Source organism: Osmerus eperlanus, chromosome 12, assembly GCF_963692335.1.
Source record: "Osmerus eperlanus chromosome 12, fOsmEpe2.1, whole genome shotgun sequence".
NCBI lineage: Eukaryota > Metazoa > Chordata > Actinopteri > Osmeriformes > Osmeridae > Osmerus > Osmerus eperlanus.
This window is the reverse complement of record NC_085029.1, coordinates 4107879-4126402: the sequence shown is the minus strand read 5'-3', so window position 1 is coordinate 4126402 and position 18524 is coordinate 4107879.

Here is an 18524-nt window from a genome sequence, read left to right as displayed (position 1 = left end):
ACGTAAGCAAATAAATGGGGTGCTCGTTCACCCATTTTGGATTGGTTTAAAAATGAGCAAAGATCGGGAAAAAAATTCGATGAAAAAGCTAGTAGTATGAGCCAGGTTCGAGAATCGAACAAAAATGATTGGGGGAGATAGTTTTGGATATGTTGACTGGAGTTAATAGAATAAAAACGAGCGGACTAGCTGGGTACCTAACCGGAAATGCAATACCACCTACATCCACCGGGGCCGTTGCCTCAATCCAGGGGGCGAGGGGTGGGGGTCTGGGTGGGAGTCTGGTCATAGACTTATATATTACATTTACATTTAGTCATTTAGCAGACGCTCTTATCCAGAGCGACTTACAGTAAGTACAGGGACATTCCCCCCGAGGCAAGTAGGGTGAAGTGCCTTGCCCAAGGACACAACGTCATTTTGCACAGCCGGGAATCAAACCAATAACCTTCTGATTAATAGCCCGACTCCCTAACCGCTCAGCCAACATACCCCCCTGTTTTTTTCAGTCGCTGACAAGCATTTGTCCAAACAGTTGTCACATTTTCAAAACTCTAAACACATTTAGCACAGCATCAGTCTTTTTTGGCCATACAATTCACATATTTCATGTCATTTTCACACAATATGCAGTCAGTGAACACATTTCCACAACGCTTACATTTTCTTAACAGACAAGCTATATCTCCCAACAAAATGATGGATTGTTTGTGTAGTATTTACGAATGTTAACACACAACATCCCACAATAGCAAAAACAATTATCCAAACCTTAGATACAGTACAAAAACATCTGCTTCTGCAATGATATTAGTTCAAAAACAACATATCTCAGCTGAGAAAAAAAAAAAAGACAATTGAAAAATTGACACACAGCTGATTTATGTTGGGTAAAGTGGGCCAACCACAGCTGATTCCAGTCTGGCTTAGACTCAGTGGCAGGGGTTATTTCCTTCAATTACTATAAAAGAAGGACTTTGAGAAGTGATGTTTTTGGAAACAGAAACAGAAAAATACAAACACTGTAATGTCTGGACGAGGAAGAGCAAGGGGCCCAGGGAGAAGAGCAGGCCCAGTGAGAGATGGAGGGAGAGGTGCAGAAGCAGTGAGAGATGCAGAAGGAGGTGCAGGTGCAGTGAGAGGAGCAGTGAGAGGAGCAGGGCTGGGGAGAAGAGCAGGCCCAAGGAGAGGGCAAGGTAGAGGTGTAAGAATATGTGGTGGTGGCATTCCAAGGGCTGCAAGAACAGTAGTCAGTGATGAACTTCGTGCCACTATCATTGACCATGTAATCAACCACGGTCTTTCACTAAGAGAGGCTGGTGAAAGAGTGCAACCCAAGTTGAGGCGGTCAACGGTTGCCTCCATTATACGCATCTTTCAACAAACCAATATTTTGTTCACTGTAAGCATTACTGTAAAACTTTTTCTGTTCTATTACTGTATACTGTGTTTCTACTGTACTTCCTTTAGTAAACAGTAAGAAAAAAAAATTATTTGCTTTTTACTGAAATGTGTTTGAATGTGAACATTATTGTACATGTGGACATACAGTTCCCAACCAAGAAATTTAGTGTAAAAGGTGGATTGCATGTTTTGCATGCAAATACCTGAACATAAGTCTATGCAGTTTTTATAATGTCAACAATAGCCAGTATTTTGAAACCTGGTGTACTTTGATTGATTGCATGTACCTTGTGAAGTGAAAACAAGTGTTATTCTTTGACAGAATAATTTCATTTTGAGTCAGATTTCCAGTGTTTTGGTAAAGTCAGTGTGTGCAAAGAAACATGTGTTCTGTCTTGAAATGGAGAATTAGTATATATTTAACAAAATGTGTTTTTGAGAAGAAAATTATCCATTTGGCCAATTGTGTTTTGTAGGTGTCAGTCTGTGTTAAGAGTTTAGAAAAAGTATCCGAAGTATGGGTAAGCGCTTGTTAGCGATTGAAAGAAACTGTAATAGAGATAGCTACTTCTGTCTTCCAAGATGGCGTCCCCATTCATTTCTATGAAAAGTGCTCAGTGGCACAGTGAGGCAAGCGAGAGCGCGAAATGGGCCGCGCCATCTTTCCAGTTCCGACTCTTCCGGTCTAGCGTTAAACAGTGGCTCGCTTTTTTCCTAGCTCCGAGACTCTGTGAATATCTTATGGAGTCCAAATATTCATTGAATTCACTCTCAAACACAGGAAAGAAAGTTTTAGAGCCCCTGAACTTACATTTATGGATGTGATATTTAGTGAGTAGGAATAAAAGATTAATAATTACATATTTTCCATCCTTGTCTGTCTTAAGCTCGACCACACCAAAGAAAACATCCTTAAAACAAAATGAGAAATCCGTAACAAAATAGGTTTGGATAAATTCAAGGACATCTGACCAGAATGTGTAGGAACATTTCCAAAATAAATGGGAAATATCTTCATCTGACCTTTTACAGAAAGAGCATTCAGATTCGATATCTGATTTATACCGCTTAAGCACCAACTTTGCTGGGTAGAATCTGTGAATTAATTTAAACGTAACTTCTCTCACTTTATTAGTAAGCATATATTTGAAAGGCAAAGATCAAACGTTTTTCCAAGGGACATTCTCTATTAAACTGTTCCAATATGGTATTATATAAGGAATAGTAACAATATCTTTTTGGTAAAAGTCCTAATTGTTTTATTTTTAGTCCGGCACGCGGCAGAAAAGCATAAATTCCCCACAGCAGTATCAGATAAATCCATATTGTGAGTCAATGGCCATGGGAAATGAATGCCTCCCAGCAGCATTCTGATTCCAGAAGGAATTGCATCAAAGACAATTGCATACTCCTTAATAGAAACAGGAATTTGAAATTTCCGCAAAAAATCGGAATAACTGTACAGTCTGCCATTTGTGTCATAGAGTTGGCCAACAAGTAAAATATTATTCCTGTACCAGTTTTCAAAAAATAAAGATTTGTTTTTGAAGAGAATGTCCTTATTATGCCAAATGTAATAACGATGGGGTGAGAAGTTATGTTTAAATAAGAGAGACCAAGCCAAAAGCATGTGTTTATGAAAATTGGACAGTTTGATTGGGATTTTGCTAATATTATAATTGCAGAATAACAGAAAATTCAGGCCACCGATTTTAGAGAAAACATAGTTTGGAATAAAATTCCATAGTGATGTTGGATTATTAATGAATTGTCTGAGCCAGTTGATTTTGAATGTGTTGCTTAAAGTTGTGAAGTACCAAAAATTTAAGCCCCACACCGATTTGTGTTCAGTATTACAGACTTTGACAAAATGAGTTTTGTTTTTCCACACGAAATTAAACAACATATTGTCAATTATTTTCGATACCCCACAATCAACATCCAAAGAGGCCGCCAAATAAGCAAGTCTGGAAATTCCCTCCACTTTTGTCAGTAACACTCTTCCTTTCAAGGATAAGTCTCTTTGTAGCCAAGAGTTTAATTAGTTTTTTGTTTTTTCAATGATTGGGCTGAAATTTAATGGACTTCTTATATTGTGGTCTTTAGTTATTATCGTTCCCAGGTATGTAACCTGATCCCTCACAGGGATATCACATATACTTGGCACATCACATTCTTTAACTGCCATTAGTTCACATTTTCTTAAGTTTAATTTGAGACCTGAAGCTTGTGAAAATCCTCTGATCAACTCTATCGCAGGGGGAATCTGGGAGGCATTTCCTAGCTCTGAGACTCGTGCACGCTTGCAACTAGCTGTACACGTCATACTTTGCGACAACCAGTTGCGAGCAAGCCCCTCGCCCCCCGGCTTGAAGCAACGGTGGTGTATCCAACCCTGGTGGATGTAATCGGTATTGCATTTCGTGTTTGACTTACATTTACATTTAGTCATTTAGCAGACGCTCTTATCCAGAGCGACTTACAGTAAGTACAGGGACATTCCCCCCGAAGCAACTAGGGTGAAGTGCCTTGCCCAAGGACACAACGTCAATTGACACGGCCGGGAATCGAACTGGCAACCTTCAGATTACTAGCCCGACTCCCTCACCGCTCAGCCATCTGACTCCCTGACTTCCGACTCTTCCGGTCGATTTTATTCTATTAACTCCAGTCAACATTTACAAAACTATCTCCCCCAATAATTTTTGTTAGATTCTCGAACCTGGCTCATACTACTAGCTTTTTCATAGAAGAATTTTTCCTGATTTTTGCTAAGTTTGAAACCAAGTTAAGTTTGAAATGGGTAAACTAGCACCCCATTTATTTGCTTACGTCAATAAAAGTTGCCTGCAAATGTGCTCGCGGATACTAACAGGGCACGAGCACAAAAGTTCACATTGGCCGATAGCTGATTTACCTGAGCTGAAAGAAATGGCTTGAGTTGCCTGCCCTGTTGTAGCAAGTTTAGCAAATGGTTGTCACACATACATGAAATGTTGTTAATATAGTTTATTCCCGTTATTTTAAAATAGATTTGATTTTTCGTAAAAACGTTCACGACATGATGGCAAATATTATATTATGTTAAGCGTGAGCATAGATTGTTGACATGTCTATCTGGAGCAAAGACGAAGATTAATAGTACTTTAACTGATAACCAAAATAGGAAATTATATATATATTTAAATAATATTAGTCTTGCCTTCAGAAGCTTTTGTTAAACACACTCATTATTCTTTTTTTGATCGTGTCAAAGCCAGACTGCTTTTGTGGGACAATGAAGGTCCTCAGTGACTCTGTTTCACCCCCACTTATATCTGATGGAAACGTCTTGTATATAGTTCTGTTAATATGCCCCTTTCAAAGGCACGTTCAATAAAGTAGATTATATTTTAGACACACTTCTCAATTTATTACCTTATTACCAAGTCTTGTTAGATCACGTTATATCAATTAATAGGCGTTTGGGTTAGGGTTAACCCTACAAAACCAATTGGTTTTGCCACCTGACTCCCTTTCATATGGTTGAGTGGAACTGCAACCAGTTCAGAACCCGGACGTTTCCCCGACAGTGGCAGTTCTCCCTATATTAGACATTCTCTGGTAGAACAGTGGCTCGCCTTTTTCCTAGCTCCAAGACTCGTGCACGCTTGCAACTAGCTATACACGTCATACTTTGTGACAACCAGTTGCGAGCGTGTGAGCTAAGGTATTGCATTGGAGTTAATGGGGTACAGGCCGATCAAGATGCAGATAGCCTACATCATGTGAACTTTACGAAAATCAATGCTATTAGTACTGTATAGTATTCCTTTCACTAGGTTTTTAGAAATATAGGCCTATTCTAGATGGAACATACGTTCCACATATGACTCAGACTCACCAAATAGCCTATACATAGTTTTTTTTGCTTTGTCTTTTTAGTATGACTGCTTAAGTAATGTGTCGGATTAAAGAAACTGTAAACTTGAATATCTGGCTCCGTCGTTGTTCTAGCTCGGCAAAGCAAGCAAATTAAATAAGCCTATAAATATGTTACTATTATAATGATTATGAGTGTTGCTTTACTATTACTAGCTTACAGTTATTGTTAATGCCATCATTGTGGTGTTAAATGACATAACGTTACATAACCATGACAATATTGTGGTTATCAGACATGATTTATTCATCTTTGTCTTTGCTCTGGAGGACGTCAACAATCTATAATGCCACGATTAACATGCCTTAACCCTCGTGCTGCCTTCGGGTCACATGACCCAAAGGTTCATAGCGAACCATCGTTGTGTTTACCCAATTTTACCCAATACAAAAACAAATAAAAAATTATTTTCTTTTAACCTTCGCAATGTGGGGGGTCTGAGACAGCCCAACGGTTAAAAGAAAATGCTTCACTTTGTTTTTGTATGCGGTAAAGTTGTCGCAATACGACGGTGGGTCACAATGACTGATGGGTCAGAACGACCCGAAGATAACACAAGGGCTAACATGCCACGATATCACTTATTATATTAGGCTATAATTACGTTTGTCATGCCATGAACATAATAACGTTCAGTACAAAATGGTTAAATCTGCTTTAAAATAACGGAAATAAACTCTACAAACAACCGTCATGTGTGCAAACATTTCTATAACTGGCTACAGCTAAGGCAGGCAACTGTAGATCATGAAGCCCTTTCTCCTTGTGCTCATTCAGCTCAGGTAAATCAGCAATCGGCTAATATTAACTTTTGTGCTCGGGCCCTGTTCGTATCCGCGAGCACATTTCCAGGCAACTTTTCTTGACGTAAGCAAATAAATGGGGTGCTCGTTTACCCATTTTGGATTGGTTTAAAAATGAGCAAAGATCGGGAAAAAAAATCGATGAAAAAGCTAGTAGTATGAGCCAGGTTCGAGAATCGAACAAAAATGATTGGGGGAGATAGTTTTGGATATGTTGACTGGAGTTAATAGAATAAAAACGACCGGACGAGCTGGGTACCTAACCGGAAATGCAATACCAGGTGGCTGAGCAACCTACAAAACCAATTGGTTTTGTAGGTTGAACATATAAAACACAAGCCACATTTCTACACTGATGTTAAATTGAAGGCAGTGTGATTTTCGGGGCATTTCGTTTGAATATAAAGTTGACAGTAAGCTATGGTAAGTCTGCATTATGGAAGATTTCTGTTACAAAAATAACTATTAATCTTTCTTTGCCTGGCGAGAACAACAACGGAGCTAAGTGTTCATGTTAACAGTTTATTTAATCCGATACAATGCGTTGGAAATCATACTCAAATCACGAAGAAAAACAACAACATATGTGATGAGTTCCATCTAGAATAGCCCTATATTTAGCCCTATAGCCTATTTCTAAAAAACAAGTGAGTCTTATCGGACTTGTACCCCATTCTGCCACTGCAATGCCTTAGCTCACACGCTCCAACCATATAAATCTATGCTCGCGACTGGTTGTCGCAAAGTATGACGTGTACAGCTAGTTACAAGCGTGCACGAGGTCTCGGAGCTAGGGGAAAAAAGAGCCACTGTTTAAAGCTAGACCGGAAGAGTCAGAAGTGGAAAGATGGCGCGGTTTCGTACTCTCGCTTGCCTCACTGCGCCACTGAGCACTTTTCATAGAAATGAATGGGGACGCCATCTTGGAAGACAAAAGTTGCTTCCTCTAGTTATATTAACTCTATGGTTGCGAGCATAGATATATATGGTCACGAGCGTGTGAGCTAAGGCATTGCAGTGGCATGATGGAGTACAAGTCCGATAAGAATCAGAGACATGATGCAAACTTTATGGAAATGTATGCTATCACTGTATATAGTATTCCTTTCACTTGGTTTTTAGAAATAGGCTATAGGGCTAAATATAGGGCTATTCTAGATGGAACTCATCACATGTTGTATTTTTTCTTCGTGATTTGAGTATGATTTCCAACGTCGGATTAAATAAACTGTTAACCTGAACACCTAGCTCCGTCGTTGTTCCTGCCAGGCAAAGAAAGCTTAATAGTTATTTTGGTAACAGAAATCTTCCATAATGCAGACTTACCATAGCTTACTGTCAACTTTATATTCAAACGAAATGCCACGAAATTCACACTGCCTTCAATTTAACATCAGTGTAGAAATGTGGCCTGTGTTTTTAAATGTTCAACCTACAAAACCAAACGCCTATTAATGGATATAACGTGATCTAACAAGACTTGGTAATAAATAAAAGCTTGAGAAGTGTGTCTAAAATATATTTTATTGAACATTTGCCTTTGAAAGGGGCATATTAAAAGAACTATATACAAGACGTTTCCATCAGATATAAGTGGGGGTGAAACATGAGAATGGACCTTCATTGTCCCACAAAAGCAGTCTGGCTTGATGACACAATCAAAAAAATGAAAATGGGTGTGTTTAACAAAAGCTTCTTAGGGCAAGACTAATATTATTGAAATATATATAATTTCCTATTGTGGTTATCAATTAAAGTATTAATCTTCGTCTTTGCTCCAGATAGACATGTCAACAATCTATGCTCACGCCTTAACATAATACAATATTTGCCATCATGTCATGAACATAAAAACGTTAATGACAGAAAAATCAAATCTGTTTAAAAATAACGGGAATAAACTAAATGTGCCTGAAAACGCCTATACAGCAACCCAAAGTAAATTGAAAGCTGTTCTTGAACCATTTGGAGTACATGCATGACTGTGGTCTCTTTTGAAAGCTGACACTCTGAAGTTATTTCCCCTGTTGTGACCCCTGTCAGTCCTACTGGTAATGAGTAATAGAAGCTTGAACACAAGGAAAGTGAAAGTTTCTAATTCCACCTAGATTTTCTGCCTCCTCAGTTTTGAGGAGGCAGATTAAAAAAGAAGAAATGCAATCCACCGGCGCCGTTGCCTCAATCCGAGGGGCGAGGGTCTGTACCAGACCCAGACCCCCACCCCTCGCCCCTCGGCTTGAAGCAACGGCCCCGGTGGATGTAGGTGGTATCGCATTTCCGATTTGCTACCTGACTCGTCCGTCGTTTTATTCGTCCAGTCAACATATCTAAAACTATCTCCCCCAATAATTTGTGTTCGATTCCCGAACCTGGCTCATACTAATAGCTTTTTCATAGAATCATTTTTTTTCCTGAAGTTTGAAACCAATCCGAAATGGGTAAACTAGCACCCCATTTATTTACTTACGTCAAGAAAAGTTGCCTGGAAACTATGGAGGATTATAGGGGCTAAAACTAAATAAATAAATACTTGGATAAATAAATAATTATATAACACAAAGCTTAAATAAATGACTAATTATATAATGAAATGCCTAATTGACATACAAAATATATAAATTACAAATTAAATGAGACACTAAATATATAAATGTTACATGTATTTGTGTGTATATATATATATATATATATATATATTCACGTTTTAATGTGTTCACATTTATTTATTTATACTTCCATTTATTTATTTATCCTTACATTTATCCACGGTGTAACTTGCTGCAGCCAAGTAAATCCGTCGTCCGCCGTCACCAAGTCAGGGGGCGGGTTAAAGCCTTAACGTAGCTGTATACATATCTCACTCGTACTGGCTAATCAGCTAATATGTTAAAGTAGGCTACTTCCAAAGTCGCTGTCGTAAAACTAGCCTCTTTTTCACAAACAGCTGATTAACGGAAGTATCTTCGAGGTAAAATTAAAAACCTTTAAAAACGCCTAATATTTGCGAATATTGTTGATATTATTGTGCAAAAGTATTTTAGTATCGTTAATATGTAATTTAATTCCATAATTTCCCCAGGAATAACTATTAAAACGTATTTCTGAAAAAACGCTCAAACGGGTTTGTCCTCCCTACTATGTATAAAACAATTCTGGTGTGTTGAATTGGACAATAAAGTTAACGTTAGCTAGCTAACTTCAACTTTGCTGTCGAAATCATTTCACGACACCGGAGTGGTTTTCAACGTCAAACAAACTTATTGATTAACTAACATTCAGTAGTTACTAGCTAGCTGCACACAATCATTTGTTAGCTGTTAATAGCTTGCTTCAAAACGAACTGTAAATTGTTACTCTTTGTTTATTTGTTTAATGAAACAGTAGCGCGACTTATGTGAATCCAGTATTGTTCAACATATTTAAGTTAGCTAAACGTTTAAAACATTTCTGGTACAATTATCTGTTCACTTATGATAATTTTATGCAATACGAACGAGAGTTGCGACACGCTTTGATCTCGCCGACACGTGATCACGTGGTTCAAGTAGCTCGCTGTAGGCCCAAAAACCCCACTGCTGTCAACCTGTTTGAATGGTTTTCAATGCAGCTGGCTAACGGAAGTCGCTTTCTCAGGCAAAAGATGAATGAAACAGACTCGGTTAAAGAAATCCGAGATTCTGGCTATCTTCAGCAGACTCGTATCTACAAAAAGCAGTCCTCCCTGACGTTTTGGGTGTAGAATGGAGTGAAATACAACATTGTGAACACTCGCTGCCAGTGAAACACAGAGGAAAAAAGCTAGAGCTTTTTACACGTGGTTCCGGTAGCTCGCTGTAGTTCCAAAAACCTCACTGCTGTCAACCTGTTTGAATGGTTTTCGACGGGACAGACAGCAGCACCATCTCGATTCACGGACATTTTCGGTACATTAACTGTGTTGGAGCGACATTAGTTAGTGGTGATTTGTTAATTAAATTGTTTATTATTATGATTTTGTTTACATATATGTATTTTGGTAATGTAGTTTAATAAATACAATGTTTGACTTAGACATTTGAGGGCAGTAGTGGGCACAGGTGAAGGTGTATATAGGTAGGAAGTAGGAGGTGGCCCGTAGCACCTGGGTGATGGCCCTATGGTTTTACCAGAGTGAGAGATAACATATTGTTTTGCTCAGATGGAACAAATAAATCAGCCACAACCTCTGAATCCAGCCTGGAATATATTTTTGTCTTGCCTGCGTACATCACCTGCCCAGGGTGCTAGAAGTCGTCGTTTGAAGAATTAATTTAAGTTTAATTGATATTTTGTTAGTGACAAGCACAAGTAAAAAAACGGCTAATTGGTCAAAGGGAAGAAGAACTTTCCTTGGAATTCGCTTCGGATATTATTGGGATACCCGATGGGAAATCAGCATGGCTTGTTTTAGTTACCATCTATGGATTATCTGCTGATTTGAGACAGAGGCCTGGCCCAAGCTACAAATCTCCAGTTGGTATGTAGGCTACTCCTAGAAATGCCGTATAGGAAAACGGTTTCATAAAGAAGCACACGTGAACTTAAAACTTGGACTGCTTAATGGGCTGTGCGCCTGTGAACATTCACTGATAGTATCAACAATTAGGCTATAAATTGCAACAAAATGACAGACGTGGAGAGGCCGGAATCAAAGCGGTCAATTAAATTGACTTCTAAAGGAATGTGTTTGTACATACAAACTTGTCAAGAAAAACGCACTACAAAAACTAACCAGGCTAAAAAGGTTATAGATAAAATCCAGGCCTTAATGGAATTAAATGAAAATGCCGACGTAGTGAACACACAGCTTGCTTTGCTCATTAAGTTTTGTGAAGAAGTAAGACTTTATTTATATAGCACATTTCATACAAGAATTGCAGCTCAAGGTGCTTTACATAAAATCAATAAAAACAATAATACAAGTGATAAACAATTCAAACAAAAATAAAAATCCCAATAAGATCTCTGTTCAAGAGAGAAACCAACTTTAAACATGCATCTTAAAAGTAACAATAATATAATTAATAAAAGTAGGAAAACCCTTTTGAGATAAAATTACTTAAATGCTTCGGTAAAAAGGTAGGTTTTAAGCTGTCTTTTAAAAATGTCTAGAGTGTTTGCTTCCCTAATATTTATGGGTAATTTGTTCCATAGTTTTGGGGCGTAATTGACAAAGGCCGAATCACCAATCTTCTTATGACTGCTTCTGGTGACCTCTAATAGGCCTGCATTTGATGATCGCAGTGTTCTAGCTGGTGTGTAGTTTATAAAGGAGTTAGCAATGTAGCTAGGTCCTTGTCCGTGTAGAGCTTTGTATGTGAGGAAAAGGACCTTAAAGTCAATTCTGAAGGTAACAGGGAGCCAGTGTAAAGTAGCTAGGACAGGACTAATGTGTTCTCTCCTTTTAGTTTTGGTTAATAATCTAGCTGCAGAATTTTGAATGAGCTGTAGTCTTTCAGTGGTTTTCTTGGGAATACCAGTGAAAAGTGCGTTACAGTAGTCCAGCCGGCTGGATATAAAAGCATGAATTAACTTCTCTGCATCATTTTGGTTTATGAATGGTCGTACCTTTGCTATATTCCTCAGGTGAAAGAAAGCTGTTTTGGTCACTTTATTAATGTGAGAGTTGAAATTCAAATCTGAGTCCAGGATTACACCAAGACTCGTCACCTCTGGTTTAACCCTTGTGTTATCTTCGGGTAATTCTGACCCATCAGTCATTGTGACCCACCGTCGTATTGCGACAGATTTACCGCATACAAAGACAAAGTGAAGCATTTTCTTTTAACAGCTAGGCTGTCTCAGACCCCCCACATTGCAAAGGTTAAAAGAAAATTATTTTAATTTGTTTTTGTATTGGGTAAAATTGGGTAAACACAACGATGGTTCGTTATGAACCTTTGGGTCATGTGACCCGAAGGCAGCACGAGGGTTAAGACAGGGGGTTAAACCTCCAAGATTCTTAATAAGCATCTCTCTTTTGGATTTGGGGCCACATAGTAGGACTTCGGTTTTGTCTTCATTTAATTTAAGAAAGTTAGCGTTCATCCATTTGTTTATTGCCAACAGGCAGTTGGTAATGGAATTGATGGCCGTTGCATCGTTGGGTTCAGTGGATATATATAGTTGTGTGTCATCCGCATAGCTATGGAAATCTATGTTATGTTCTCTGATTATGTCGCCGAGTGGTAACATATAAAGAGAAAAGAGTAATGGACCTAAGCAGCTTCCTTGAGCAACCCCGTAGCAGTTCTCATGTTTCTTGGACCTATGGTCACCTAAACTAACATAAAACTTCCTTCCTGTGATATATGATTTCATCCAGTTCAATACACTATCCGTGAACCCAATAAGCTTTTCCAGTCTATTGATTAGGATGTCGTGATCAATTGTATCAAATGCTGAGATCTAACAGGATAAGGATAGAGACTTTATTTGCATCAGAGTTTAGTCTGAGGTCGCTAATTATTTTGGTGAGAGCAGTTTCAGTACTGTGATATTTCCTGAAACCTGACTGCAAGACTTCCAGTATGTTATTTTCTTCAAGAAAAGAATTTAATTGGACTAAAACTATCTTATCTTCTAGAAGCACTCAATACACATGAAACATTTTTGGAATTTCCTCTACCAAAAGATAAAATACCATCCATCCATCATCTTCCGCTTGTCCGGGGGTCGGGTCGCGGGGGCAGCAACCTAAGCAGGGAGGCCCAGACTTTCCTCTCCCTGGCCACTTCCACCAGCTCTTCCTGGGGGACCCCGAGGCGTTCCGAGGCCAGCCGAGAGACATAGTCCCTCCAGCGTGTCCTGGGTCTTCCTCGGGGCCTCTTCCCAGTGGGACGTGCCCAGAACACCTCACCAGGGAGGCGTCCAGGAGGCATCCTTATCAGATGCCCGAGCCAACTCAACTGGCCCCTCTCGACACGGAGTAGCAGCGGTTCTACTCTGAGCCCCTCCCGGATGACCGAGCTTCTCACCCTATCTCTAAGGGAGAGCCCGGACACCCTGCGGAGAACTCATTTTGGCCGCTTGTATTCGCGATCTCGTTCTTTCGGTCACTACCCACAGTTCGTGACCATAGGTGAGGGTAGGAACGTAGATCGACTGGTAAATAGAGAGCTTCGCTTTTCGACTCAGCTCCTTCTTCACCACGACGGACCGATGCAGAGCCTGCATCACTGCGGACGCCGCACCGATCCGCCTGTCGATCTCGCGCTCCATCCTTCCCTCACTCGTGAACAAGACCCCGAGATACTTGAACTCCTCCGCTTGGGACAAGATCTCCTCCCCGACCCGGAGATTGCACTCCACCTTTTTCCGGTCGATAACCATGGCCTCAGATTTGGAGGTGCTGATTCCCATCCCAGCCGCTTCGCATTCGGTTGCGAACCGCTCCAGTGAGAGCTGGAGGTCACGGTCCGATGAAGCCAACAGGACCACATCATCCGCAAAAAGCAGCGACCCGATCCTGAGGTCACCGAACCGGACCCCCTCAACGCCCTGGCTGCGCCTAGAAATTCTGTCCATATAAGTTATGAACAGAATCGGTGACAAAGGGCAGCCCTGGCGGAGTCCAACCCTCACCGGGAACAAGTTCGACTTACTACCGGCAATGCGGACCAAACTCTGGCACCGGTCGTACAGGGACCGAACATCCCCGATCAGGGAGTCCGGTACCCCGTACTCCCGGAGCACCCCCCACATGAGCCCCCGAGGGACACGGTCGAACGCCTTTTCCAAATCCACAAAACATGTGTAGACTGGTTGGGCGAACTCCCATGCACCCTCCAGAACCCTGCCGAGGGTATAGAGCTGGTCCACAGTTCCACGGCCAGGACAAAAACCACATTTCGAACCTCGGATTCAGAAGATAAAATACTCATCACTAAAATTAAAACCTTTGAGGATAAAATGAAATCATGTCATGCATTCGTTTAAGATGTGAAGGAGTGGCTGTCTAAAGCTGGTTATCCATACTCGCAGCCAAAGGAACCTATCGACACAGGATGCGTTGATGATGGAATACAACCTGAAGACTGTATTTCTAACGTCTCAAGTCTAAAAGCAAGTTCTGTAAAAGCACGCGCCACCGGCGTATCAAAAGTTTCTTCAACATCTGCGGCGCGCATTAATGCGGAGGCCGAGAGAGCAGCTCTTCTTAAACGCGCCAAAGCTTTAAAAAGGAAACATATAGAAGTGCAAGAGGAAAGGCTTCGTAAGGAAAAGGAGGAATTGGCACTTGAAACGGATTTGCCAGCTACAACTGCAAGGCTTCAGGTTTTAGAAATGAACTCACCACAGCGTGGTTCCGGACGATCGGATGGAATGAACTCTTATTTGGAGAGGAGCAAATCTCAAGGACTCATCGGCTTAGATCCTCTTGTTAAAGCTTTTGTCCCACATGAAAATGATGTTCTTGCTGAACCTGATCCTGCATCAGTTGGTAGGCCAAGACAAGGATTTGCTGAGCAGATGTATGGAAGGCCGTTTGGGCCAAAAGCTCAATATCAAAAAGTACAGAATGCAAATGGGCGTCAAATGGGATATGCATTAAATTCTCAAACTCAAAGCGGTAATAACCAAAATGACATGGTGGGCATTGTGCAAAAACAAAACGAAATCACTGCACTGTTGGTTCAGCAAAATATATCTTCTGTTCTTCCTCCAAGAAATTTTGACATTTTTGATGGAGACCCTCTTTAATATAAATCCTTCATTAGAGCCTTTGAAAATGTAGTGGAGAAGAAAACAAATAATCCTAGCGACTGTTTGCACTTCCTGGAGCAGTACACTAGAGGGCAGCCGAGGGATCTTGTGCATAGCTGTCAACATATACCTCCAGATCAAGGCTATCACAGAGCCAAGACTCTTCTTGCTCAGCACTTTGGAGATGAACATAAAATTGCATCTGCCTACATGGAGAAAATATTTAACTGGACACCCGTTAAAGGTGACGACGTAAAAGGATTACAATCATTCTCTCTGTTTCTCCGAGGTTGTTCAAACCTAACAGAACAAGTCATGTATATGAGGGACCTGGACTTACCATCTAACATGCGGAGTATCAATTTAAAACTTCCTTACAAACTACGAGAAAAATGGCGGAATGTTGCATGTGATCTGCAAGAAAGAAGTGAACATAGGGCTACATTCATTGACATTGTAAATTTTATTGAGAGACAAGTAAGAATTGTTTTAGATCCAGTTTTTGGAAACATTCAAGATCTTCAATATCCTAATGTCAAGGCCTCCTATAGCAGTCAGCTACGACAAAGAAGGAAGGAAAGCAGCTACGTTACGAATATCACTCCTGTGAGGGAAGAAGCTATGGCTCGGCCTGCAGAACGTAGCACCCCCTCCACTCATTGCTGTCTTTTCTGCCTGCAGAGAAACCACACACTAGGTCAGTGCTCACAGTTTAAAGCCAAGGTACACCGGGATAAAGTCAACTTCATTAAGGACAAGGGTATTTGTTTCGGTTGCCTGAAGGTAGGCCACGTAAGCAAGGACTGTGGGAGTCGATTGGATTGCCATGTATGTCATCAGAAACACCCCGGGGTCCTTCATATAGAAAGACAGGATAAAGGCACATCTGTCGGACAAGCAAAATATCCTGTGAGCCTTTCAAAAGATTCAACCGTGACCTTCCAGACGTGTGGCCATATTGGGGCCGGTGTGGAAGATGATTCTACCTTCTCTATCGTTGCAGTAAAGGTCAGAAGCAAGGTGACTAATAAGATCATGCAGACATATGCTTTTCTGGATCCTGGCAGTTCCGGCACATTCTGTACAGAAACCATGGCGAAAGGGTTAAATTTGCGAGGTAAGAAGACAAGCATTTTGTTGAGAACAATGGGCCAAAGAAAGGTGGTGAATGCTCATGTTTTGTCAGGTCTTGAAGTGTCTGGCATGGGTGCTGAAGATTTCATAGAGCTTCCTGATGTTTTAAGTCAAAGAACTATACCTGTGTCTACGCTTAATATTCCACGACAAGCAGATGTTGATCCATGGCCATATTTGAAGGATGTAACACTCTATGACATTCATGCAAATGTAAATCTGCTTACTGGAACTAACGCCCCTAAAGTTTTGGAGCCGTGGGAAGTAATAAATAGCCTAGATGAGGGCCCGTACGCTGTCAGAACCAGGGTCGGCTGGGTCATTAATGGTCCTCTTCATGGTGGAAGCCATAGAGGTAAGAGCGACTATTCTGCTGTAACAGCAAATCGCATCACTGTTGAACACCTGCAAGAAATGCTTGTGAAACAATATCAACATGACTTTAATGAGAAATCATCATAATAGCAGATTGAAATGTCCAGAGAAGACATTAAGTTCATGGATATTGTCAGTATCACAACAAAACTAATTAGAGGTCATTACTGCATTGAAGATCTCACCAACAGCCTTATTGGAGTTTTAGTTCGATTTAGGAAGGAACCTATTGCCATAGTGGCTGATATCCAATCTATGTTTCACCAGGTTCATGTCTCAAATAAGCACGTTGACTTTCTCCGCTTCCTCTGGTGGCCAGGTGGTGACACTGCATGGGCTCTGTAGGAATACCGCATGATCTATTTGGAGCTGCATCATCGCCAAGCTGTGCCAATTATGCATTGAGGAGAACTGCAGATGACAATGCAGATCACTTCCTTCCAGAGGTTGTGAGCACAGTGAAAGACAATTTTTATGTTGATGATTGCCTCCGTTCAATTTCTTTCTATATAATTGTCTCATCAAACATCATCACATACCAGAGTTTTCCTTGTTTCTTGCTTCTTGCAAACCATTCAAAAATCTTGTTGCGATCTAGTCACACTGCCTTTCGTAATCCAATTTTCTAGGCGCCGCTGTCAGATAAACGAGGGTCCTAGAACTGCGGTCCTGAAACTGCGGTCCTGAAACTGCAGCTCTCCGGCTCTCCAGGTTCATACTATTGGTACCTGCTCGCTCAGTGCTCAAGGCGCCCCTGCTCCTTCTTCTATGTAAAAATTCAACGATGGAATCTTATGAGATAGGGCGCCTACTCTAGCCTGTTAGTCCTCTAAAATTGTATATAACATTGAGGAAATGCAGAAACGCACAACAACAGCTACATATAGAAAATACCCCAAAATAATGTTTTTAATTTGTTTAAATGTATTCTTTTTTACCATCGCTTTGGCGCCACCATGATGCTGCGCCCCCTATGCACTGTCTATATATAAGTCTATATATAGACTTTGAAGGCTTGAGACCGAGTCAAGACCAAGACCAAGGCAGGGCAATACTGAGTCAAGACCAAGAGCAAGGCAGGGCGAGACCGGGTCAAGACAAGACCACTCAAAATACACAAGCAGTAGGGTTTGACTAGGTAATAAGTTAGATTTGATCTGTAACTGTATTTGAACTAGTGCCGTGTGCTTATGGCCATGCAGGCAAAACAGATTGTACCCCCGATTGTCATTGTATAATTCGCACACTGAGTAAACGTTGATGCAACATAACTTTATAGGCTATTCATCATTAGCTACATTGCCTGGCTCGTTATCACAAACAAAATCTGTCAAGCAACTGAAACTAACGCCCGTCGCCCTGAAACATAGGCTACAGTATGTTACATATAATACTAGCTAAATCTCTTTGTGTAATGGGGGAAGAGATTTCTGAAGAGTTTTGATACAGAGCATTGCAAACGTTAGGTAGCTTGCTTTGCTCACGCCTTACCTTTTTTAATGTTTTCTTTCTAAATGCCGGTAAATGTTTGATGTAGGCTAAAGGCCGAATTATACTACTCCGTTTTCCAAAAAACGAACACATTGGACACATTCGTCCTGATTATCACGGCAACCCCGCCCCTGACACAAGCAGTTCTTAATACTGACCAACACATGTAGCACAAATAATTGCAGCAGAATTTTCAACTGTCACTTTTTTAAACATTTAGAGGGAAATTCATCTAAATACATGTCATTACTTATCCTAAGCAATGTTCTGCAGTATGCAAAATAATAAAATAATATTTTATAGAACTGTTAAATGTAAATGTTAAATGTGAGAACAAGAGAGACCAGAGTTATGGAGTCACATCACTGCGACACCTGTGGGAAGAGCCTTTCCTCATCCAGTAGCCTCAAGAAGCACATGATGATCCACACTGGAGAGAAGCCCTACATCTGTGACCTCTGTGGTAAAACCTTTAGACAGGCTTACCATTTCACAGCTCATCGCAGGATCCAAACTAGAGAGAAGCCCCTCAGCTGTGCCTGCTACTGCCAGGAGCGGCCATTGGCTCTTTTTTAACCCTTTTGTTATCTTCGGGTCATTCTGACCCATCAGTCATTGTGACCCACAGTCGTATTGCGACAAATTTACCACATACAAAAACAAAGTGAAGC